We start from the raw sequence: 25,317 nt of genomic DNA on the forward strand, positions 1-25,317 counted from the left end.
CTGCCGCTTGTTATTCTACATTCCAATATTTTATTAGGTTGTGTACTGGGCTATTACAGCACTGCATCAGGAGAGGAGAAGAGAGAAATGAATAAAAGAGGGTGGGAAGAAGTACTCAGCATTAGGATATATAGTGCATAACATAAACCCTTTCATATTCTGACTTTACAAAATCTAGTCCTCATTGTAACATCCTTGCTCTGGCAAAATTCCCAGTGTGGTTACTGAGGAGAGGGCTCTCTGCATCAGTTAAAAAAGAACTGAGTTACTATTACTGTAAAATGAAAAAAGAAGTCATAGAAAGGAACAGCCTAGCACCTATATCCATAGGCCAAAAGGAGACAAATTCAGCCCTTCAAAAAATAACTTAGAAAAAACTTTATACTACTACTCTCAGAATAGTGATTGTAATTTGATGCTCAAAAACAAAACAAAAAACAACCAGCTAGCTCATACAGGGTCAAGCAACATGAAAACTTGCAATAGCGAAAGGCCAGCACATATCATATGCACAACTATGAGTTTTAATTTAATCCATCACAAAAATAAGAAGAAAGATTTTCTACTTTTCCAAAATATTAGCTATTTTCCCTATGCGTTTTGCTTTTCTTCAGTTCCTGTTTCATTGCAAGTAAAAAACAACAGTTGATCACAGAATGTGATATACAAAGCTCTGTTCTAATTATTTTTCTATTGTAAAACATCATACTACCAACATGCAGCTAGTAGCACAATAATGGGAGAGTCCTCAGGTATAAAACTCCTCTGAACCCAAGATCTCTCTTAAGAGATTAAATCCTGCAGTTCTTGCTCAGACAAATCTCTTCCTGACTTCTGTTGGAGTTCAGCCTGTACTAGGTCTGCCCTACAATTTCATGATTTGGCCCAAGGACTCTCTCTCATCTGTTGTTTTCAACTGCAGCAACTGTGTCATGTAGATAGAGTTCAGCCAAATTCTCATGCTGTTTATCAGTCACCTTAGGTCATGTGTCCCCTCCTCTTGATCAAGACTTGCAAAAACACATTTGTTCTAGGCAGACTGACAACCAGATCTGGAGACCTATTTCCCTGTGAAAGCTGAATTTCAGAGATTGTCCACTACTGGTATTCTTCCAGAAAGTAAAGTCATTATACATATTTCCAAAGATACCCTTCTGAAGCCAAAAACGTAAGATTATGGAGCAGTAACTGTGAGTACACGGGATCTTATTTTTTGAATACTGTTCCTGAGCATGATGTGCCCAAACATATAGAAAGTGGCTACTTGAAGCACTTGCTTCATACTGTTTGTACTTTGTAATATACTGGACCCTATTGTAAGAGACATTGTTATTATGGCTATGTTTGTTATGGAGGGATAAGGTACTCTGAAGAGGAGTCCATCATGACTAGAGCTGTGCAAATACATTTTCAGTTAAAAAAAAAAGTTGTTTCAGGTCAAATCTAAAACTAAATTATTGGCAAACCAAGAAGTCCCCAAAATTAAATATTTTACTTTGATTTTAAAGAAGGTGGAATTTTTTTAAAGATAATATTAGGGGGCTTATTCCTTCACCCACTTACTTCCCTGGTCCTTCTCGCATGAACAGACAGCAACAATACCCGAAGTCCAAAGGTGCAAACAATTCGATGTTTATTGGGGTGAACTTCCAGCAAGCATGATTCCAGTTTCCTTCCTTAGAATCCTCCTTCCCAGCTCTGACACCACAGAGCCTTACACCTGTGTCCCTGTTCCCATTCCTACCCTTAGCCAAACATGATTCCAACTTCCTTACTCCCATTCCCTGTTCCCATTTCCCCCTTTAGCAAAACATGATTCCAATTTTCTTACCCCCATTCCCTGTTCCCATCTCACGCACCCACATGCCCACCCCCACCCACACCCAGTCACTTCCTCACTGACTACAGATTATATAGTAAAACTTGAGTTCTGCTTAGCTATACCTTAACCAATCATTTTCCTGAAATTTAACTAACCAATCCTAACATATTGTAACATGATTATGTAACCAATTATATCCCACCACCTTAATTAGTTTACACCCAGCAAAATTAATTATACAGCAGACAGGAACAATCACAGAACCAGACAGAGATTATACAGACAAACAATAGCAAAGTGGGAACTATAATGACAAGACAATACAGAAGTGACGATTTCACATCCCAGCTATTGATAAGTGAGCTCTTGCCAGACAGGATGCTATCAAACTAAGTTTCCTTTTACATTTTCTAGGCACTTCCCTTTCTCTGGAGGTGATAGGAACTATCAGGACAGGATTGTATTCCTAACAGCCGAATAGCACCTTATTTCAGTGTGACTAGTTTGGAATGTAAGGATGTGACTGTTTGCTTCCCAGCTTATGGCTGCCTCTGCTGCTTAGCCAAAGGCCTTAGCCTAAGAACAGGGCCTCAGACTGTCACAGTAAGAGAAGGCCCTTACACCAGCAGACAGTGATTTTGATTCTCTCTTTTATACCTCTATCACTAGCCAAGTGATAAGAATACACCTACATTCTTTGAGTGTAGGCCTTTACAGACAGGCCTGAATATCTATATCCTAACAGATAGAATTGGAGGTAGTTTCTAAACAAGAAGTCCTTTCAAACAGAAAAGTCAAAATGTTTCATTTCAACTTTCTGGTTTGTTTTTGCTGTATGGCTTTCCACACGAACAATTTAGTGAAATTCACATGAGACGTAAAACGTTTCATTGTCACCAAATATGTATTTTTTGCCAAAAAAAAGTTTTGAACTAATTTTTTTTCCCAGCTCTGCTCATGACACAATGAAGGGGCAGAATTAAGGTTGTCTTGGTATGTTTTGCGGGAAGCTTTACCTTAACTGTGCATTTCCTGGTTTTCTTAAATTTCTGTCTTGTAGTTTCTCTTAAAGCTAAAGTATTTTTTATAGAATATGTGGCAGCACCATAACTGAGCATTCCCTGATTTTCAAGTCTCAATTTCCGGAAGGGTTAGCACTGCTGTGAGCAACCTTCATTTCACCTGTTTTTATAAGTGACTCTCTTTCTTTAACTTGACAGGCCCTTTGTGTCTATACCAAAGCCTATTTCTACAAATCAGAAAATTGTTCAAATCTAATAGCCATTATTCAGTCTCTAGAGCAGCCAGAGTCAGATCAGCTGGCCCACTGATTTAAAAAATATCAGTCTACTACAATGCCAGTGCTAGAAAAAGAAAAAGGCCATTGGACAATGGAAATCTACTATTGCTCACTGAGCTGAAAAGGTGAAGAAATCAGCACTCTATAGTGTATAATGTCCGTAGACATCGTATACTGAAACGAAAGCAATCTTTGATCACAACAATTTCATATATACAAAGTACTATATATATTAGCTCTGATGGTTGCAAATAAAACCTGTAGCAGAGTATAAAACAAAGAAAGTGCTGTCTTCCTGAATTATTAGGCAGCAAAGCTGCTGCTAGACACCTTGTCTATAGATGAAGACAAGTCAAAACTTTTAACCACTATTCACCTATATGCTTTTCCGTTTGCCATGTCCTCTTCTTACATATATATCTGATATTATATCAATGACCATCCCTTGGCCAGAACTGGTAACTACACAGCAATCTGAGGAGGATACACCTCTTCAGGATGAATGACTTTTACTCGGTCCTTGAAATTTACTGCAACAGGCTAATAAGAATGACAGCAAAGGAAAAATGATGGTATTTAGTATTACTGAAGTAATGACTTAGAGGCCAGTTTTGAAGGAAAGCACTTCTGTGTCTTCAGTATACAAAGATGAAACCTAAAAGTGTGTCACTCATATTCTGTGCTTAGTCACTCTTTTGCAGAGAGAACTGGTAAAAGGAAACATAATGGCTGGATTAATGAAGAGACAAAGATGTGTCCCCACACTCCTGTCCATCGCTGAATGACTGCTATGCCAAAAATGATTATTTGTTTACTTCCACATGCCTCCTTTCCTACCAGCTAAGTGGATCTTCCTCCAAAATGCACATTGTTTCTTGAATTTGCTATAGGCTTGGACCTATGAGCTCTGCCACGCTTGTGCAATATTTCTACTGAATAAAGGGGGAAAGAAGTAGGAATCAAAAGGACACTTTCTTCTAGGGCTTAATTTGTGAATTTTTTGTTGAAATCTGTAGTTTCAACTGGGCAAATTCTGTACCTGTTACAGTAAGACTCCCATAGATTTCACCAGGACCAAGAATTGGTTGAACCTCAATAATCTAGGAAGCAAAACTTTGGATGTTTCATCCAGCTCTGAATGGATGTAAATTTTCATCACAATATTCAGGATTTTTCAGCACCTGTTTGATATTAATTCTTGTATTCTGCAATGAAAATGCATTTATTATCTAAGCATTTTGTCTTTGCTTTCTCCTTAACATTTCACTGCACAGTTCTCAGACTTGTATGAGTGATAAGACACAAGTAGCTCACTGCCTAATAAAAGTTAGTGCTGCAGAAACCCTGGTAGGAACTGAAGGTTTTTAACAGACAACTGAAAAGAACTCATGGAAGCATGGCATGTAGCCAACACAAGGCCATTTTTAGAATGTATAGATACAGCACACCAGGAAATTATAGACTAATTATTGCAGTTTCGCATTGGTTGTGGGGAAAGTCTTGGAAATGGTTTTAAAAGATCAAATGGAGGAATGGTCGGAAAACCACAACTTGAATTAAGGATAGCCAACGTGGTTTCAGGAAGGGAAGGTCACGCCTCATTTACTTGTTGGAATTGTTTGAGCATGCTGCTGCCAGTACAAACATAGGGAATGCTGTGAACATTGTATACTTGGATTTTCAGAAAATACTTGACAAAATTCCACATCAGAGATTACTGTCTAATGTGCAAAGGCTTAATTCAGAAATGGTGGAGGGGGCCTCCTAGAAGTGAGGGGCTAACGGACAGGAAACAAGACAAGCTCTGTTAACCTTGGAAGAAATTTCTACTATTAGGAATCTTTCTAATAATCCTAGATGAGTTTTGCAAGATAGAATGGATATACGCTTTCATTTGGAGAGAACTCTGAATGCATCCGATGAAGTGAGCTGTAGCTCACGAAAGCTTATGCTCAAATAAATTTGTCAGTCTCTAAGGTGCCACAAGTACTCCTGTTCTTTTTGCGAATACAGACTAACACGGCTGCTACTCTGAAACCCGTCTCTAAGAAATGAGTTACAATTCATTCCGATTCCACAGAAAGACTTCCATTGTGACTTGTACCAGTTAAGTACCTGGGCTAATGGATCAAAGCAGTTCATTTTAACAAAACTACAACTCAACCCAAGATTAAAGAAACTCATCCTCTGTAATCCCTCCAAAAATGAGATAAAACTATGCTTGCAACACAGTTTCAAGAAGAGAGCTCTTCTAAGAAAGGTGAGAAAAGTGGTGTCCACCTCTTTTCTCATTCAGATAGAATAGATACGGTACCATATCATGGGTAAGGTATTAGAATCTTTACAAAGATTAATTCACAGCCATGTGGTCTAGTGGTTAACAATGCTCTTCTACCTAGCGGAGGAAGATATCCTGTTACAGTATCGCTTTGTGACATGTGTACTTGTAGTTACTATTTCCTCAGGGAATGTTTATCATAAATCATGGATGCATTTAATTTCAGTACCATGATTTGAAATACAAGTATGTTACACTTCAGCTTGTACTCTTGAGCTAAATCTTTGGCTATGATGACACTTGCCAACAGTAGGATGAACTTTTTCTCCCCATCAGAGTAACAGCACACATTCTAAATATACTGCTGTAAGACAAATTGCTGAAATTGGTACTGTGTAGTGCAGCAGTACTTATGCAAGAAAAACACAAAAGCAGTGCCTTCTTGGCAGTGATTTTAATAGTGATTTGGGTTGGGTTTGGGTTTTACAAAACCAAACCCAAAGCTGGGGTGGTTGTGGATTCAGGTTTCATTTCATTCAAATCACTGTGGCCTAGGGAAAGGTGAAGCAGTTGCTCGAAAATGGTTCTGATTTTGGCTTATTGCATTTTATTGGCCATTCCAAATAAAGATGGGCAAAACGGAGGGTGGCTTTGGTTTACCAAACCTCAGTGTGGATTTCGTTTTGAAAAACCAGGGATTATTGCACATCTAGGTTCCATTTTATCTCAAACAAGTGATTGTTTCAGACAGGATATCACAATGCTTGGGTGGGCTGCCCTTTCTGAGGCTCACAAGTAGACCCTGTCAGGCCCCGACTCCACCTCACTTTGGGGTGGGATCTAGCAATCCAACCACTCTCTGTCTGGGTCTCTGGTTACACTGCTCCTGGTTGCCAACCTCTTTCCTTAGCAGGCCCAATGGCCTTGGCACCCACAAGAGTTCTCATTCAGGAGCTTGTGGACAGGAACAGTGTGCAGTGACCACAGAAGCAGCTTACCCAAACCAAAGTATGAATTATTTTTCCAAAGGGTCCACAGAGCCAGAGAAGGGCAGATCCTATTGTTTGAAGGAACGTTCCTTATCCAGGCCATTGTTTAACCTTTCCTGCCTGATTTATTTTAACTACCCATTTGATCCAGCTAACCATTCGGGAAGGATAATATCACAGAGATGTGCCCCTCAGTGTACCTCTGGGATATTACCCTCCCTGAGTGGATAACTAGATCGAACAGGTAGTTACAAGAAATCAGGCAGGAAAGATAAAACAATGGCCCTAAATAAAGCCACCCCCCCACACACACACCTTTCCCAGTTCTTCACACAAGGGAATCAGCTGAATGGTTCTTGTATGGGCCCATCTTTAAAGCAAATCTTGGGTAGCATGATACAGGCAAAAGGCCGAAGGCCTTGTGGTCTATTCACTCAATAAGTTATCACCATGAAGTGCATTTCTTATAGCTATTATAAACTGCCTTTTACATATACAGATAAGTGATCTCACCTATGTGTTTAGTAAATATTATAGTTATGGATAAGATAGCAAGACACAAACCTATAACTGTGTGCAGCACTCAAAAGTTATCCACAGCTGGACTTGCTGCATAATCTTTTTAGCTCCATTAAGTTGTCACTAAGTAATACAGACTGAATATTAGCCCTCCTTAGCACCCAGTGAAAAGGGCTATTGTCTATCTTTTTTTGTAATTAACCAACATAATTCCCAACTTTTCTGAACTGTAATAAATAGCAGCAAATGTGCCATATCTAAGGCAGGCTTTTAATTATGCTGGACCTGAATCTCCTCTCACACCAGTGTAAATTCAGCATAACTTGTTGAAATCAATGGGTGTTACCCCAATATCACTGCAGCTATGCCACAAATACATCCCTTGTGCAGTGCCATGGATAGACTCCTACAAAGCATAATCCAAACTCACTCCACAGTCCCCACATATTCTGCCTCTCCTTCCCAGTAGAGCCTGACCAATTCTGATGCCTTTTAGGCCACATACACCTATAGAGGGAAGGGACAGATCTGTCCCATAAAAAGTTATTTGAACTAGGCCTGTTTATACAGCATGAATAGTTAAATATCAGAACTCAACTGAGCCTGTCCAGCCATCCTTTATTTAGCATTAACATTCCCTGCCCATCCCTGTTTACCTATTGCATAAACCGTTGATTGTAAGCTCTTCAGAGCAAGGTCTACATGTTTGAACAATGGGGCCTTGATTTGGGTTGGGGCCTCGAGGTGCCACGGTAAGATAAATAAGAAGAAGAAGAAAGATTTAAAATACTGGAACACTTCTAGCTCCCATGCAACTGGTGGTTTTCCACTTCTCTGTTAAAATGATATCACCTCTCCCTTCTAAATCCACCCAGTCTCATTAGGCATGATCGCCACTAGTCTCAGTTCCCAATATCATGGAAGAGAATGGATACCTGCAGGACTCACAATGGCAGTTTTGAGCCTAATGAAAGAGACAAAACAGCAATTCTTTGGCAGACTCTGAACTGTAGCTCTTATGTCCCATTTCACATCTCAAATTCTTAACCTGTTTTGACAGGGGCACTCACAGCTTTGGTCCTCAGTACAATTCTTCTTTCGAGTCTCCCATCTCACATAAGTTGAAACACAGAAGGCAAAGGACAAGAGGTGATAATTACACTCAAGCTGCTGTTTTTTATAAATCTGACTGCTAAAATCATGTGGGTTTGTTTTTTTTAAATGTGCATATAGCATTAGGCAGGTTCCTCTGTCTTTCAAAATCATGAGTCACTCAGGGCACAAAGCAGCAGGTATTACAAGGAGAGTGTAAAGTTAAAATAAACATGGAATTGATGTTTACAAGATTGGAAAATATGGGGTGTGGTTCTTACATTTGTTAGGGTAAAACAGATTTTACAGTGGGCACATTTAAAAAGTTCATTCCAGTATTAGAAGTATTACTGATTCCTACCATGTTTCATGTACTTCAATGGAGAATACACCACTAGAACCAGTACTATCTTTAAAGCCAGGATGAACTTTTAAGTGTGTCCACATTATCTCAAATATGCAATGCAGAAGCTGGGCTTGATCATTTGCTTTCATGCCTAAATTTTGGTTTGTTTGCAGTGTTAGCATGTGCCTGTCATTCAGCTACTGATCTGAAACTCAGACCATTATAGCTGACCAACAATTACTCTCCTCATGTCCATAAATGCAGTAGAAATTGGCCAAAGAGATAGTGTTCATAGATGGCACCATAGAATCATAGAATATCAGGGTTGGAAGGGACCTCAGGAGGTCATCTAGTCCAACGTCCTGCTTAAAGCAGGACCAATCCCCAGTTTTTGCCCCAGTTCCCTAAATGGCCCCCTCAAGGATTGAACTCACAACCCTGGGTTTAGCAGGCCAATGCTCAAACCACTGAGCTATCCCTCCCCCAGATTAGAAACAGACTATAATTTGGGGTTCAGGTTCTAGGCCAAGTCAGGAATAAGGGTTTGGACTCAGTTGTATTGAAATTTGGTCAACTACTAAAAATGCTCTCTTTACATTGACAGTAAGATAGGAAAGGGCACTAGAAAATGTGCTATAAGAAACATTCTACACTGGAAGTGGGCTAGAATACAGGATTTAGCAGGTCTTTTCTTCTCTAATTTTTTTTGTTTCTGAGAGTATTAAACGTAAAGGGACTGTGCTGAGACACTAATTCCTTGTAGACAGAACTGTCATATTCAGTCAAGTACACTTGATTCCAATTACCATTAGTTAAGCCTCTCTATAAAAACAGACAATATAGTTAGAATTTTAGTTGTAACACAATATTTCTCTGTTAGAAAACTGTTTTTCACTAAAATTGCTAACCAGATCCATGTATTATATAAAAAAAATTAAACATATGAAACAGGAAGAGACTGTGAACAACACTATAATCATGAGGTTCTGGTGACAACAAAAAGACCTTGAACTTTGCTCTTGTAGCTAATTTTGATGTCATTAGAACTCTCAATGTATAGTATTTATAGGTCTTTGTACTTCAGGGTCTATCATTTATTCTATATATTAACTTCTAAAACTACAAACACAATGTAACCTAGTTATTGAAAAGGCCACAATCCCTGGCATGGCATGTATGGATGCCAATCCTGCTGCTTTTTGCATCTGAGACTCACAGAAAACAACTTGTTTTCACAGCAGTTCCATAAAACCAGTTCAAAAAGGAATGATGTTGATTGGAGGTGCCTTGGGGTAACAGTTCATTTTAGCTAGTACAATACTTCTGGTATATAGAAATTTACAGCCTCAAAAAGTCTGGGAAAGATTAATTAATACCAACCACAACACCCACGTGATAAAAGGAAGTGAGTCCTAATTAGAGTTACATCTGTGCTACAAAGTTTAGATTCATTCCTTGAGTTTGGTGTATTCAGACATGACTCCAAGCCTACTTCTAGTATTAACATTCCAATTTTGCACATGGAGAAAGAGATACAGAGCACTTGATCATGATTCCAATTTCTCTAGTGTATACCAGGAGTAACTCACTGAAGTCAGTAGTAGAGTTACAATGCTGTAAAGTAGGTGTAAAATCAGAAGCAAGACCAAATGACTTGCCCAATGTATGTAATAGAGCATCAAGAACCCAAGTGTTCTTGACTCCAACTCCCTATATCAAATCACTAGATCTTGTTCCCTCTCCAACACTTCAGTAGTATGCCTCCCCTGTGGCTTCTGCAGGTGACCCAGATCTTTGTCCCTACGTGTACACACAGCAGAATCATACTGTGTCTCATGCAAGAGGGCCCACAGCACTTGTGGAGAAGGGGCAACATTTATTCCCACCTTCTGGCATATTTTTCAAAACAAATGTACAATGCCGAGAGGGGAAAAAAATAGACTATCCCTATCAATGCCCAGGTGCTGTGAGTGTTACAATACTTATATGCTCTATGTCTCACACTTGCCTCCTTTTCAACACCACATTTTGCCCCCATGGAAAGCTGTGACTTTATCTCATTGATTACAATTCATCCAACAACGTCTGTCCAAAACAATCAGATCATTTGATTGACTGAGGATTTTAGCAACTCCCCTTGGAAGACAAAATTTCACATGCAGTCTAACAATTGCTAGCTTATAAACTCCTCAGGGCAGGTACCATATTTACTCATGTCTGCACAGCACATAGCACATTTTGGATGCTATTACAATAACACTATTGTGCAGAAGATTACATGGCTCAATAGGAATAAATCCATAAAATAAATACAAGGTTTGGGTTATTTAATGGAACCGTGAGAGGCAGCTCTCTTCATGATGGTGTCTTTAAATTGTCAGCTTTGGTATGACAAGTAATGTTTAAAATGAATTTCATTTAGAGCTGGGAAAATATGCTGGCTCAACAGCCCTGGAGAAAGCCTCTGTCCTGTAGTGGCAGTGAGAGATTTCCCCATATCTAATAATGTGCTTCAACTTTGCTCTGGAAGAACCATCACTATAACCAAGAGGATAGTTCAGTCTCCTGGCCAATTCAGTGACCAATACAATGGTGATGGGTATTTGTATTGCACTAGTCCCCAAGAGGCCTTACTCATGATCATGGCCCAATTGCACTAGAACCTTTACAAACACTTTAATGTTTGCAGCATGTAAGCTTTACACATTAAAGGTACTGCCCCGGCTCAGACGAGCTTATAAACTAACACATAATGATGCTGGGAAAGTGAAACGCATTGACCTAGCTGCTGAGTCTACCAAAACGGATTTCATCAGGGAAAACAAAGATGGTCTTAGATGTAAGGAACAGGACTAGGTCTGAGATCTGTGTTGTATTCCTAGTTCTGTCTGGCACAGACTTCTTGTGGGGTGTATACAGACATGTCACAAGTGATTGTTTCTTCTAATCCTGAGCTAAGGATGTGCAGGTATTTCAGTACCCAGTATTTATCTATGTGCAATGCCCATTCACTGTCCTACTGAGGTGCAATTCCCAGAAGTGCTAGGGTCTAAGCCCACTCTCTCTAGAAGCATTTGAAAAAACTGGCATGATCTTCAATAAGAGCAGGATTGGCCCTTAGAACGTCCAATGTAATATGTGCAGTCACATCTCTCTCTCTCGGAATGATAGCAAGAGATACACCATTGTTGATACTGTAAAGTGAAAGGGCTATTGCCAAATATCTCCATTTTCTTTTATTTGTAGGCATTTCAATGGACCTCATCATAGGATCTGAATATTTGTTTTCTAAGTGGGCTTCTCCCCAGGGTCAGTCAAGTACATCCAAGTTTGGAGGTATCAATATTTCCATGGGGGCATCCCAGCATCTCAAATCCTGAGCCACATAGTCAGCATAAAATTTGTTATTGAAGTACTGCAATTATAATGGAACTTCATCCATTTGCAAATTCAGTCTGGCTCTTGTAACTTCTGGGTGTGCTTAGGAAACATTTTTAAAACTTAAATCGCAGGTTTTCTTGCCCCAAAAACCTCCAATGACCACACTCTATTTTCTGGTATATTGCTAAAGAAAAATTGCATTTAAAAAGAAAAAAATCATTTCAATAAAAAGTTGCATGTTGCTTTTAGGGGGAGGCAGGGTCTAATAATTGTATTTCAAATATTTGCATTTACATTTTTCAGAAGATTTTCTATTGCCTTAGGGATTCATTTACACAGCAGAAACACAGATCTAGTGTTCCCATGGTATTTCAAATCCAAGATGGTGGAAATACCACAGGCGACCAGTTCTTATTTTAAAAACAAAATCCCTGAATCAAATAGCATTTCAAGGCCTGTGGAATTAAAAGGCAAAGAAAAACAGTAAACACTAATAGAAATACCAGCCATATTTAGCTTTAGATGAATACCATTACTTTTATTAATACATATTGATGTAAAACCATAGCTGCACATGGAACTCCACAAGCAAAAGAAATCCCTACTCATGCTCCTTGGAACTTAAAATGAACTGGTTTGATCCTGAACTTACTCAACTTCCATTAACATCAGTAGGAGCTAAGGGCTGATGGCCTCTCATAAGCTGATGTGCTTGGCACCTGCCAGGATCAAGCCATAAGTCAGAGAAAGAATACAACAAAAAATGACAAAAGCCCATAATGGGCAGGAGTAGATATGGTATAAAGGGAAGACATCTGTGAACCCATGGGAAAGTAGAAATGCTTTGGAGGCAGGAGACATGCTCCTGTAGTGAGTGGATTGATGAGCTGATTAGTTACATTTGTTTCTTGTTGGTTATTTGGGGGGCTGGATGAAAGGGAGAGTATTTTATGTTTATTTTTATTCAATTAATATTTAGATTATCATTTTAAATTACATTTGGTGGATTTTCTTTGGAAATTTTGAAAGAAGAAATATTTTCAAATTAATTCAGGTTCTTGTGCATTCTGAATGTACAACCCAAATGGTTTTTCCAGAGTTTGCCAACACCAGTCAGCCTTAAATACTATTACCCAGGACAGACAATGGGAAAGGGGGGTGGGGAGTTATTGATCTCAGTACAGACAATCTTCAGGCAGCAGCTCCAAAGTTAGAATCTTTGGACTTTCACTGGCACTGCAAACTGGAGTCCTAAACAAAACAGTCTGCACACTGGACTCTGTGTACTGAAGAGCCCCTTATGAAAATACTGCTTCTAAAATGACCTCTCTTACATAGTAAGGTTCAGGGAATGTTTTCCTTTATTTTTAACTGTGTGTTGGTGCCACCTACCGGATAATGTTGGTATGAACGTCGGCATACATTCCCAGCTACACGTCTCAATATTGTTGGCTATTTGAAGAATCAGAAAGGGACCCTTTCCTGGCAGAGGTGCAGCTTCAAAATTATTTGAAGGAGGTGATGTGGGGAGACCAGAAGTGAAAATACAAGATTCCTGAAACCAGTCTGAAGTGGATATCAGTGGGATAGTCAAAAACTTCAAGGGAATACTATCTGTCCCCTCCTAGCCTCCTCCTGTCCTTCCAGTGGTTGCTTCTTAGGGATGCGAATATAAGTAAAGAAAAGTAGGGAAAGTTTCAGAATATTAAAATAATTACAGAAGTCTATTTCTCTGCTCCAAAAGTAAGCAAAATTGGCAGAACTCCAAACTACACTTTGACTTAAAAAACATTTTTTTAACGATTAATACCATTAAGTGGTATCACTATCATTCTGACATCTGATAAGTAGCACTGACTTTATATAATACAGATAGTAATATGGGACTACTTCTTTGCAACAGCTTTATGAGACCATCTGATAGTCACAGATATAAGAATTTACCCAGAGAAAATAAGTTATTTTTCCTGTTTTAGAGATGAGGATCTGAGGCACAGGGAGATTAAGCAATCTGGCTCAAATCACGCAAACTCAGTAAGAGCTGGGAAATCAATCTTGGGTCTCCTAGTCTAATGCCTCAGTCACAAAAACAATATCATGGAGGAAATTAACAGCCATGTTGTTATACCGCACCTGCTAGGCCAAGGAATTTAAGCAGCACAAATAATGGCAACTCAGAGGTCTCAACTTTATGTTTCCTTGATATAAGTAACTCAGCAGAAGGGCAACAGGGTACAGAGTCTATCATTTCTAGGTCAATCCAGTCCAGGTTAGAAGTAACTGAAATTGTTACTATGTAAGGGTTGTTTAAGCGATGAAGTTGCCTAGGGACCACAACAGGGATTGGAAGTCTATTCCCAATTTTGCATTTCCACTTTAGGCAACTCACAAGATGTTTGCCTCTGCTCCCTCGTCTATAAAATCATGCCATTGATAAAAACATGATTAAGTGCTTTGAGATCCTTGGAGAAAAGAGTTATGAGAAATGAGTAACTTAACGTAACTTCTAGTACACAGGTATTCTTATCACAATTAGCATCTTTGTTGGCAGTCTCGACAAAGAGACCAAGAAGACTGACTGAGCATGGGAAATGAACTCACCCCTAGAAACTGTCCATCTCAATAAGGGTTGAGGAGAAGATAGAAGCTTGCATCGCCGATGTGCATACCTATATGTGGATAAACATAGAATGCCAGCCTGTAGTGCTTTTGATCTGGTACCATTTATTAGCCCTAAAGTCACTTTTTTTTTTTTTTTTTTTTTTTAGGAATTAGTGCCTCTAACAAAAATAAACTGAAAGGTGGCATAAAAAACCCCCACCCATCTCATATGCAGACTGGGAAGGATGTGTGAGTTATGGAGATCCAGATTCTTTCATTCACATTGAATTTTTGGGTATACAGTAAATTGAGCTGAGGATTAATATTAATGATTTTCAGCTAAAGGAAGCGGAAAATATTGCAGAACTGAATTGGATAAATGAGGTAGTTGAACTGCAATTTAAAAAAAAAAATCACACCCCTCCACAAGCTCCAAGAAAAGCTGGAGAGCCTTAGGTTCCTTACTTTATTTTCCTCTTGCTTTTCAAGTGCAAATATTTTAGCATGAATTTTGCTGCCCAGGAAGAAAATATTATTTCATGAAGATTATATTGGAGATGCATCTCTTACCTCTAATAGCATGTTATTTCCTTAAGAAAAAAAGATCCAGCTGTTCTTCTCATTCAAAAAGGAGTAAATCCATGTACTAATTACAACTAAGACAAACACTACACAAGTCACTTCACTAAGATGTCTTCAAATCACCAGGGCCTGATGAAATGCATCCTATCTGAGATATCAGCAATTATCTTTGAAAAGTCATGGAAGACGGGAGACATTCCAGAAAACTGGAAAAGGGCAAATTTTGTGCCCATCTATAAAAAGGGAAATAAGGACAACCTAGGGAATTACAGACTAGTCAGCTTAACTTCTGTACCCGGAAAGATAATGGAGCAAATAATTAAGCAATCAATTTGCAAACACCTAGAAGATAATAAGGTGATAAATAACCTTATTATGGACTTGTCAAGAACAAATCGTGTCAAACCAGCCTGACAGCTTTCTTTGACAGGGTAACAAGCCTTGAGATAGGGGGGAAGCGGTAGATGTGGTATATCTTGACTTTAGTAAGGTTTTTGATACTCTCTCGCATGACCTTCTCATAAACTAGGAAAATACAACCTAGATGGAGCTACTACAAGTTGGATGCATAACTGGTTGGAAAATCGTTCTCAAAGAGTAATTATCAGTGGTTCACAGTCATGCTGGAAGGACATAATGAGTGGGGTCCCACAGGGATCTGTTCTGGGCCCGGTTCTGTTCAATATCTTCATCAATGATTTAGATAATGGCATAGAGAGTACACTTATAAAGTTTGCGGATAATACCAAGCTGGGAGGAGTTGCAAGTGCTTTGGAAGACAGGATTAAAATTCAAAATGATCTGGACAAACTGGAGAAATGGTCTGAAGTAAATAGGATGACATTCAATAAGAACAAATGCAAAGTACTCCACTTAGGAAGGAACAATCAGTTGCACACATAGAAAATGGGAAATGAGTGCCAGGAAGGAGTACTGCGGAAAGGGATTTGGGGGTCATAGTGGATCACAAGCTAAATATGAGTCAACAGTGTAACGCTGTCGCAAAAAAAGCAAACATCCTTCTGGGATGTATTAGCAGGAATATTGTAAGCAAGACACAAGAAGTAATTCTTCTGCTCCACTCCACACTGATTAGACCTCAGCTGGAGTATTGGGTCCAGTTCTGGGCGCCGCCACATTTCAGGAAAGATATGGACAAATTGCAGAAAGTCCAGAGAAGAACAACAAAAATGCTTAAAGGTCTAGAAAACATGACCTATGAGAGAAGATTGAAAAAATTGGGTTTGTTTAGTCTGGAGAACAGAAGACTGAGAGGGGACACGATAACAGTTTTCAAGTACATAACATGCTGTTACAAGGAAAAGGGAGAAAAATTGTTCTTAACCTCTGAGAATCAGACAAGAAGCAATGGGCTTAAATTGCAACAAGGGTCAGTTTAGGTTGGCCATTAGGAAAAACTTCCTGTCAAAGTGGTTAAGCACCAGAATAAATTGCTTAGGGAGGTGGTGGAATCTCCACCTTTGGGGATTTTTAAGAGCAGGTTGGACAAACCTGACAGGGATGGTCTAGATAATACTTAGTCCTGCCTTGAGTGCAGGGGACTGGACTAGATGACCTCATGAGGTCCCTTCCAGTTCTATGATTCTAAGACATAAGATAATACGGAAGATAAAAACTGACACCTTCCAAGTGTTCAAAAAATCATGAGGACAACACTGGCTCTGAAAGACCATCTAATATGGAAATAAAGTGACTAAAGGAAAGTTTGCCCTCACATAATCTATTTCCCTTTAGCAAAGATGAGCACAGCCTTCCAAAAATGGGTGCATCCCATTGTTTCTCACTTTCTCATCAGGTTTTGCAAGTGATGTAACTTCATTACTATACCATGAAAAGAACAATGGGCTGGACTTTCCATTGCCTTGAGTAATACAAAGATCTAGTTTGTGTGGTCAGCACGACTGTCTTCAGTATTTGTCGCAGCCACTCTGCAGCCTGTTATTTTCTCACAGCTAGGGCTTACTTCTTTAGCTCAGAAGGCTCCAGCAAATTTTGTCAAAGTTTTCGACAGACCTGAGCAGCAGGATGTTTGCCAACAGTCATCACTATTTATTTAAAACTTTTTCTGTGAGTGTAATAACTCATTTTAAAAGTGCTGATTTGTCAGAACCTGAAGAATGAAGATGTCTATTTCTCCATAGATCATACACAGCACGGGCAGCAGCAGTGAACACCCCTTCACATTGTTCCACTAATATACCTCATCCCTGACCTAGCGGGCTGAGGATGAGAAGATAAGAAGTTAGATGAGAAGTTAGTTCAGTCTCCATGGTCCATTCAGTCCCAGGCTTCTCTGCTAAAACTGCTATCAAGTATTAATTGTGTAGAGAAGGGTGTTCAGGATAGCAGTTGTCCAGTTCTAACTGGATCAACAAACTCATTGCACAAAAGTCACCTGACAACTATTAGATATTAACATCTTTCAGTTACTGCTGACCAGGGTGGAATTTGAACTGGTAAATTAGACATGAATGGCCGCTGGTCAGGGAATGTGTTTTTTTCCCCACAGAAAAATTGGAGATAAAGACTGCCTGAGAAACTCAACCAACAGAGAAGAATAGAGGTCTGAGGCACCTGAACTACAACTCCCATGAGTCATTGCAGCAGCATTTCAAAATGGGATTTTTCCCCTCTTTGGGCTGAAAGCAGACACTTGGAAAGTTTTGTTTAGTCAAAAACCTACTATTCTGTTGAAAAAAAAATTTTTGATGAAAAATTTTCAGCCAGCTCCAGGAATTAATACACTGTAGACCAGAGGTGGGCAAACTATGGCCCACGGGCCACATCCGATCCGCAGAACCGTCCGACCCAGCCCTTGAGCTCCCGGCCAGGGAAGTTAGCCCCCGGCCCTTCCCCTTCTGTTCCCCACTCCCCCACAGTCTCAGCGCACTGTGCCACCAGCGCTCCGGCCGAACTGACGCCGGCGCGGCTGCGAGTTCCTGCTGCTCTGAGCAGCGTGGTGAGGGGTTGGGTAACGGGTAGGGGGTCCCAGGGGGAAGTCAGGGGACAGGGAGCAGGGGGTGGTTGGATGGGGCGGAGGTTCGCGGGGGGCAGTCAGGAGATGAGGACTGGGGAGGGTTGGATAGGGGGTGGGGTCCCGGGGGGCGATTAGGGGCAGAGGTCCCAGGAGGGGGCGGTCAGGGGACAAGGAGGGGGGTTGGATGGGTTGGGATTTCTGCGGGGGTCAGTCGGGGGTGGGAAGTGGGAGGGGGCGGGGTCCAGGCTGTCTGGGGAGGCATAGCCTTCCCTACCTGGCCCTCCATAAAGTTTTGCAATCCCAACGTGGCCCTCGGGCCAAAAAAAGTTTGCCCACCCCTGCTGAAGACTAATTTTTTCCAGTTTGAATTTTCTATTATATATATATATATATATATATATATATATATATATATATATATATATATATATATATATATATATATGAAGTCTAGTGTTCTCTCAATGAGTATATGAACACAAAGTTTGGATCTGAACTTCCCTGAGCTCAGAGGCGTTTTGATCTATGATTTTGGTCTAGGCCAGACTTTGTTGAGTAATGAGTGAAGTTATGTGCACTCAACAAGAAGAGAACATACCCCCCAGCTTGAATTAATATCTAACATGCATCTTATTTAGTAGGGTTAATATGAAACTAGACAAAACTATTTCAAAATATAACTGTGCAAATGATTCTTTCCAACTGAGCTGTGGGAGGTTAGAATGAAATTCCTGTGCTCACAGTGAGCTCAGCTGACCAGCAGGAGAGAAAAAAAAAAAAAAAACACTGTTTAATGGAGGGCCCCACATCTTTGCACCTGTAGTTCAGTTTCTGCAATCCATCATTTACATTACCTTTGTAAATGGAGGATTAGGAAAATCTTGTGGTAAATTTACAGTGAACTGTGAATGCTTCCTGTCCTCCCTGCCTCAGCTACAGCTGGAATCTAATAACTCAAAATCAGTTATTTCCTGGCAAAATAATATATTTCTACTGACAAATATTCTTTCTGGGGAACTGAAATGCTACTATGGAGAGTGTTGGATGATGAGTCCTGTAGGTTGTAAAATCTAAATTCATTCTGAACCTACATTTAAAACCAATATTTACCTTTCTCTGAGGAATTTTAATCATTTCCTTTACTGCAGCAATGATTCTTTAGAGATAGTTCTGGACCTAGAAAGGAAGAGGGAAAATATTCAAGGAAGATAGAGAACTCTACATAACCAAGGTCTTTGTACAGTACTACAACATGTGTCTGAAGAAATATTACACTGCAAATAGCTAAAGAAGTCATTTAGGAGCCACAGTCTTTTCAAGCAGCTAGTTGGGTTTTAGGGCGATCACGGCCTCTCACTTCATGACTCCACAAATAGGATTATCTAATGACTTACTGGGAGGGCCGATCATTTTTTATAGCCACATGGCATTTTAGTGCTTTCCCTGTTGTGTACCTCTACTGGTACTATGGTGAATGTGAAGCTAATTTCCCAACCTGGAACATTCCATACCATGTCCAAAGGCAGAGTAAGACAGAATGCATCAAATTTTTCAGTACTGTTGTAGTTTACCAGTGTAGAAGCAGGTAACAAGCATCAGTCGTCACATTTATTCATCAGTCCTGAAATTACTTTAGCTGATATCAGCTTATGGGTGGAGGACTACAAACATTACCATGGACAATCAAATCCATCATCACTGTTTCTGTATAACAGTCAAAATATAAAGTGGGGAGTGGAGAACTTGTTTTGTCAAGTTTAGGACCCTCTTAATAATAGAGCGTTCTATATTTAGAACTTGAAGTTATGACAGAAAAATAATCATTTGAGGTTTCAGTTCCACTCAGCTCAGTCTATTCAGGATTTCAAGTGCAAATCCTGAGCTGCCACAGGTCTCTATTTCATGTCCCTGGTTAGTTCTACAAGCAAGGCACAAATTACTTTCAGGCAAGAATCGCTATTGTTTGCATAACACAAGATTCCGTTTAGCTACAAATACATGGGGTGAGGAAGCAATTACATTTTCCTTTAAAAACTGTGGTTTAATTTAAGAGAAAAAGTGTCTGGCAAAACTCAAAAGTTTAACAGAATTTGAAACTAAAAACTAAAAAAATAAAAAAACACTAGAGGTTTTGCAAAGCCAAAACACCAGGATGTTCTCTCACCCCTAACAATTAATTATGCAACATTTAAAGGCAAGTCTTGTGAGTAAACCCTTTTGCAAATGATTACATGCTATGGAAACAGAATATAATAATAATACTATCAATTACATAGTGTTTTATATTCAAAGAGTTGTACAAACAAAGAAATTCATATTTTTCTGCAAAATCAATTCTGATCAATAGCGAGTGGAAATTAGCGAAGGGAAAAACCAGAACCCTGGTTTCAAGCACTCAAGTTTTGTGAGTGTTAAAATCTGAACCTGGATTTGTAATTTTCCAGTTGGCCCCAAACTTTATGAGATTAAATTCTGCAGAGTGAGCCCATATATAAACATGTAAACAGTATCTGTGTGTATGTTCTGTTTGTGTACATTCAGAGAAACTAGACATGCTAGTTGTTTTTCTTACATGTACATTCAGCAGTTAGAAAAATAGAAGTCAATATAAAGTACAGATGAAAGCTACTGAACCAGGTCCAGCAAGCACTAACTCTTAGTGGTACAAAAGAACATCTAGTTGTGCTCAGATCCCCTTACTCGGGGGGGGGGGGGGGGATATCTATGTAGGGAACAAGAAGTTCCATAAAGTTTCCGTTGCAGTTTTTCCTCAGTATCATTCCCTTAGGGGGTATCCCACACACCCCACATAAACGGATATTTAGTTCTCAAAGCCACTGACCTTGGATTTCCACTCAACTCTAAGGTTGTGCAACACCAGCAAAGACCACATACTGCCACACTCTCACAGCTCTCCATGTCCCTTCCCAACTCCCTGGCAGCATGGATCCAGCACAACTTCTAAATTGGCTGCTTTCCATGGACTCCCTCCTTAGTAGGGACTCCACATCATGGAAAAGTGGACACCACATGCTTTTCTGGGGAGAACATGCAGAGAGTACCTGTTTCCCCTCCCCAGCCCCAGTTCCAGGGTCACAGCCTGCTCCTGCCCACAATGAAGCTACCAGGGTTCTAGGGGGGAAGCAAGAGCAGGGTTCTAGGGGGAAAAGCAGCTGAAGCAGCACTCCTACCTTCAGACAGGGATCCACTGTGTTTTTATCCCTGCTGCTGCAGAAGGAATGACTTAGCCCTTGGCTAACATGTCTCTGAAATACTGGTTGCATGTGAAACATTATATAAATACTCCCTATCTGCAGTGCATCCACCACAGATAACTATGAACCATGATATGACTTCTGAAAACACCACCTCCAGATGTTGGACAGTAACAAAAACTGCAAGGGTTCTACAGCACCAGAAGAATGTAGCATGGGGTTGGCAACAATGCCATTGGCAGCCTATGGTGGAGGAAAAATTGGTGCACACGGGTGAGGGATGAAGATTTTGATGAAGAATAGGAATAGAGCTTAAGGTACAATCTACAAAACCAGAACTTTAGCAAGCTTCTCAATTCCCCAGTGCATTCAGAGCATAATGACCAGAGTACCATTTAAAGGGCCAGTGGTAACAAGCAATTCCTGAGGCCTTCTTGGATAGAAGAAGTAGGCAGCAGAATATGTATCTGCATGAACGTATTTAGAAATATTTACCTTGCCAAACACAGGGGATATCTGTGCTATTCAGAAAATTTATTCTTCAGTTTGTCCATCCTGAGTACAGCAGCAGTCTTAAGTTTCATGGGCCAGATTCTGCTCTCAGTAACACTGCTGTATTCTGTTGATCTTAATAATATTGCTCTTGATTTATTCAGAGGTAAATGAGGAGAGAAATCAGCCCCTTTGTTTTTATAAAGGACTGAAAAAGTCCTTTTATGAAGGTAACTGTACGAAGTCTAATGATGTTCACAGATCGTTACATTGCAGTCAATTACCCTTCTGCTGCTGGAGAACTAACTTTTTAAAAATGTGTTCAAAAAGGATTCACCCTTTCTCCTCCCCACTGGGGAAGTGAGAAAAAGTTTGTTTTTTATGCTCATTCATCTTCATTTCAGTTAAGAATGCTCTAGGACTGCCAAATTTACTAAATTTTGTGGGATTTTGGTAAGGAGAGAATGAGAGAAGAATTAGAAATCAATCCAAGGCCACCAGAATGCATTAACAAGATCCAGAAAGAATGGGGTTTTGGTTAGACTTGTTTTGTAGGGTTTATTTGGAAGAGAACCTCTTAGGTTAAAGTAGAGAAACTTAACTCACATTCCTTCTTGCTAGTTAGAAAGATAATTTCATATACAGACTTTAGCACTACCAACAGGAGAGAGACTGGAAAGCTTCAGAAAACATATGAATTAAGGATAGTCAATTGTAAAACCAAAATTTCTCAGCTCTTGCTGGTTTGTGATAAAATCTTAACACTATTTAAACTTAGAGGAATTGTATTTAATTTCCCTCCTTTCCACTCTTTCTTCCCCCCTACCCCAACTTTTTTATATATAAAAAAAGACAATGGAAAGTTATAAGATATGAATACTCTTTCCTGGAGAAAGTAGCCATTTGTGTCCAGGGAAGGGTCAAATAGTTTGGATAAAATAAGAACCAACCCAAACCACCACACATTCTTGAACTGAAGCTTCAGAATATTTAACAAACTCTTATTCTTTCATTTTCTTGTGCTTTTGCGTTTCCTAATTTAGCTGTGCCCAAGAGTGGGAGCACTAAAACACACCAAGAAATATTCCATTAGTGGTGAGATGGATGGACAGATCTGGATCATGACACCTCCATCTCATGTGCTAACTATTCATTTCCTGCCCTTGTGGATTCATTGTCATGTTGTCCAATCTTGGGGGCTTCATCCTCAATGCAAGTTTTAAATGCTGAGACATTTTTCCATTATGTCTATGTACCACAAGCTGAAATTTGTTTAGTTATAAAAGGTTTTTATGATATTCTGAGTATTTTTTCATGAACATCAATAATTTCAAAAAAGTTCTCAATTGTTTCATATTATCTCACTCTTTTTAACTCTGTATATTAAACATTAATTTTTATTCTTTATTTTAAATTAACTAAATGCCTCTAGCACTTATTCTGGCCATTTTATATTTCTTTAGGCCTCACACAGTAGTCACACTGAGAAAGGGATGACTGGAAATAACAGGAAACAGAAGGAAAAACAGACCCAGGGTAGGGCTCGAGGAAAACCCTCTTTTATCAAACCAGTAATCCAAAGATTCAGGTCAAGGGCCGAACCCCATGCCAGATACAGACCATTGTCAGTTCCAGAAAGAGTTCTTGAGTTCTTCCCCAGGTTTTCCTTATGGAGGTCTGAAGAATTTCTCCCATTCACCAGACTTTCAGTTTGTGAACACAGCTCGGGGTGGGAGACACACTGTACGATGAGTCCCCAGGATATGCTTCATCTTGGGGAAATATGGCCAGTCTTTCCACTCGCTAAGTGGATGAGCAGCCTGTGGCCTGAACATCACCTAGGGAAGCCCCACTGCTCCTCCTCTCTTCTGAGCAGGTTATAGCTCTCAGGCCTGTAGAATCCAATTTTCTCCAGGATTACTCCCCTCCCCCCCCAAAAAAAGAGCCTTTCCTTTATCAAGGCCTTCAACTTTCTAAAGGCTGCTTCTTCCCCTTTATCAGTATTTCCTCTCCTGATTATTCCATCCAGGTGAAGGAGTCTCCTTCTATGCATGACATTTCTAACAGGAGCCAAATGCATCCCATCTTTCTAAGCTTGGCCATTAACCTCTTTGAGTCCTAGCCCTGTGTGGGTTTTGGAGACCCCATTACAAATCTTAGTTTCTTAATTAAACAATATAAGAAACACTGGTCTAGATTCAGAATGGCTTTTAGGCACTTAGAAAATTACTGGGATTTGCAAAGCCTGAGTTCACTGCCTAGGTGCTGAATATTATGAATGGGGAGAGAGAGGTGCCTCAGAATGGGATTCACAAAAGCCAGGACACTAGGTGGCACCTCACCTAAACTAGCCAATGTGAGTTATGTTCGTGGTCCTACCCTTCTCTTGGAGATCGGTACCTAAGTCCAGGCAAGCACCTCTCTCCTCTTGGAATTTTCAGCTGCAAACCCTCTCTTGGTGTTAGGTACCTATGCCATTTTTAGCAAGAAGCTAATCCTTCTCTCTCGCCTGATGATTCTTTCATTATTTATCCACAGCAGAACAGCTTCAACATTGGGCCAGAAAGAAAGACAGCAAGCACAAGAATAAATCCATAACTTGGTAGTCAGAGCTCTCACCTGGGAGATGGAAGACCCAGAATCTAGTCCCCTGGCTCCATGGGCGGTGGGTGAATCTTGGGGAGGCTAGCCTCCTGCCTCACCTCTTCTGGCCGAGGCCACACCCACAGTCTCTGGTCTCAGCCAGCCTGTGGCCCAGGATCAGAGCTTGGTCAGGGCAACAGAGGGGGGGAAGAGAGCTTGGCCCCAGCTGGGGTTGAGCTCTCAGCCCCCACGGGGACCGTGGCAGAGCTCTCGACCTTGGCAGAAGCTCCAAGTCCAGAGCCCCTCACCCATTCCTCTCCTTCCCCCACAGCCCCACCCCTTCCCCATGGCCCTGCCCCCACTCCCCCCATACTCTTCCCCCCACTCGCTCCTTTCTCCTCCTCAGCTGCAGCCCCACGACCGGAAAAGCTCTGTACCCCTGCTCCAGCTGTGGTGGGGAGCAAGAGCTCCTCCAGCCCCAGGGCTGTGGTGGGGGGAGATTTTTCAAGAGACCCCGAATTGGCCTGGCCCCTGCCCAAGATACTGTGGAGCAGGTGTTTTACTTATTGTTTGAATACTTGAGTCATTGTTGCAATGTTCTCCAAACTTAATGTTGTGTCCCATCTCCTCTTAATAAAAGTTTTATTTTGTTATAAATACACTGTTATATACTGTTATACACAGTTATACACTGACTCAATGCTCAGGCGTGACAAAGTTTTGCCTCTCAGGTGTGCCCCAGGGTGGTGGTTAGTTTTCCCAGATTTTGGGCAACTCTCCCCACTATGCCCCATAGCATATGATGTCCCAACAGAAGAGCCACAAGAACAATTAAAAGATTGGAAAACATGCTTTAAGTTTATAGTGATAAGCTAAATATATTAAACTGCTTGAGTCTAACAAAGAGAAGGTTAAGGGGTGATTTGATCACAGTCCATTAAGTACTACATGAGGAACAAATATTTGATCATAGGCTCTTCACTCTACCAGAGAAAGGTATAAAAAGATTCAATGGCTGGAAGTGGAAGCTAGACAAACTTAGACTGGAATAAAGCTTTTAAAAAAAACCACACACACACACACACACCAGTGAGGGTAATTAACCACTGAAGCAATTTA

General features: G+C 40.3%; 1 long non-coding RNA gene across 1 annotated transcript; it reads left to right on the plus strand.

Annotated features, from left to right (window-relative positions):
• Positions 1-1,014: 1,014 nt before the first annotated feature.
• Positions 1,015-24,855, plus strand: LOC140913101 (uncharacterized). The gene is made up of 3 exons (XR_012159470.1): positions 1,015-1,190; positions 21,226-23,151; positions 24,154-24,855. It is a non-coding gene; the product is annotated as an uncharacterized LOC140913101 (long non-coding RNA).
• The last annotated feature ends 462 nt before the right edge of the window (positions 24,856-25,317 follow it).

The sequence above is a fragment of the Lepidochelys kempii genome, chromosome 6 (genome assembly GCF_965140285.1).
Source record: "Lepidochelys kempii isolate rLepKem1 chromosome 6, rLepKem1.hap1, whole genome shotgun sequence".
NCBI lineage: Eukaryota > Metazoa > Chordata > Testudines > Cheloniidae > Lepidochelys > Lepidochelys kempii.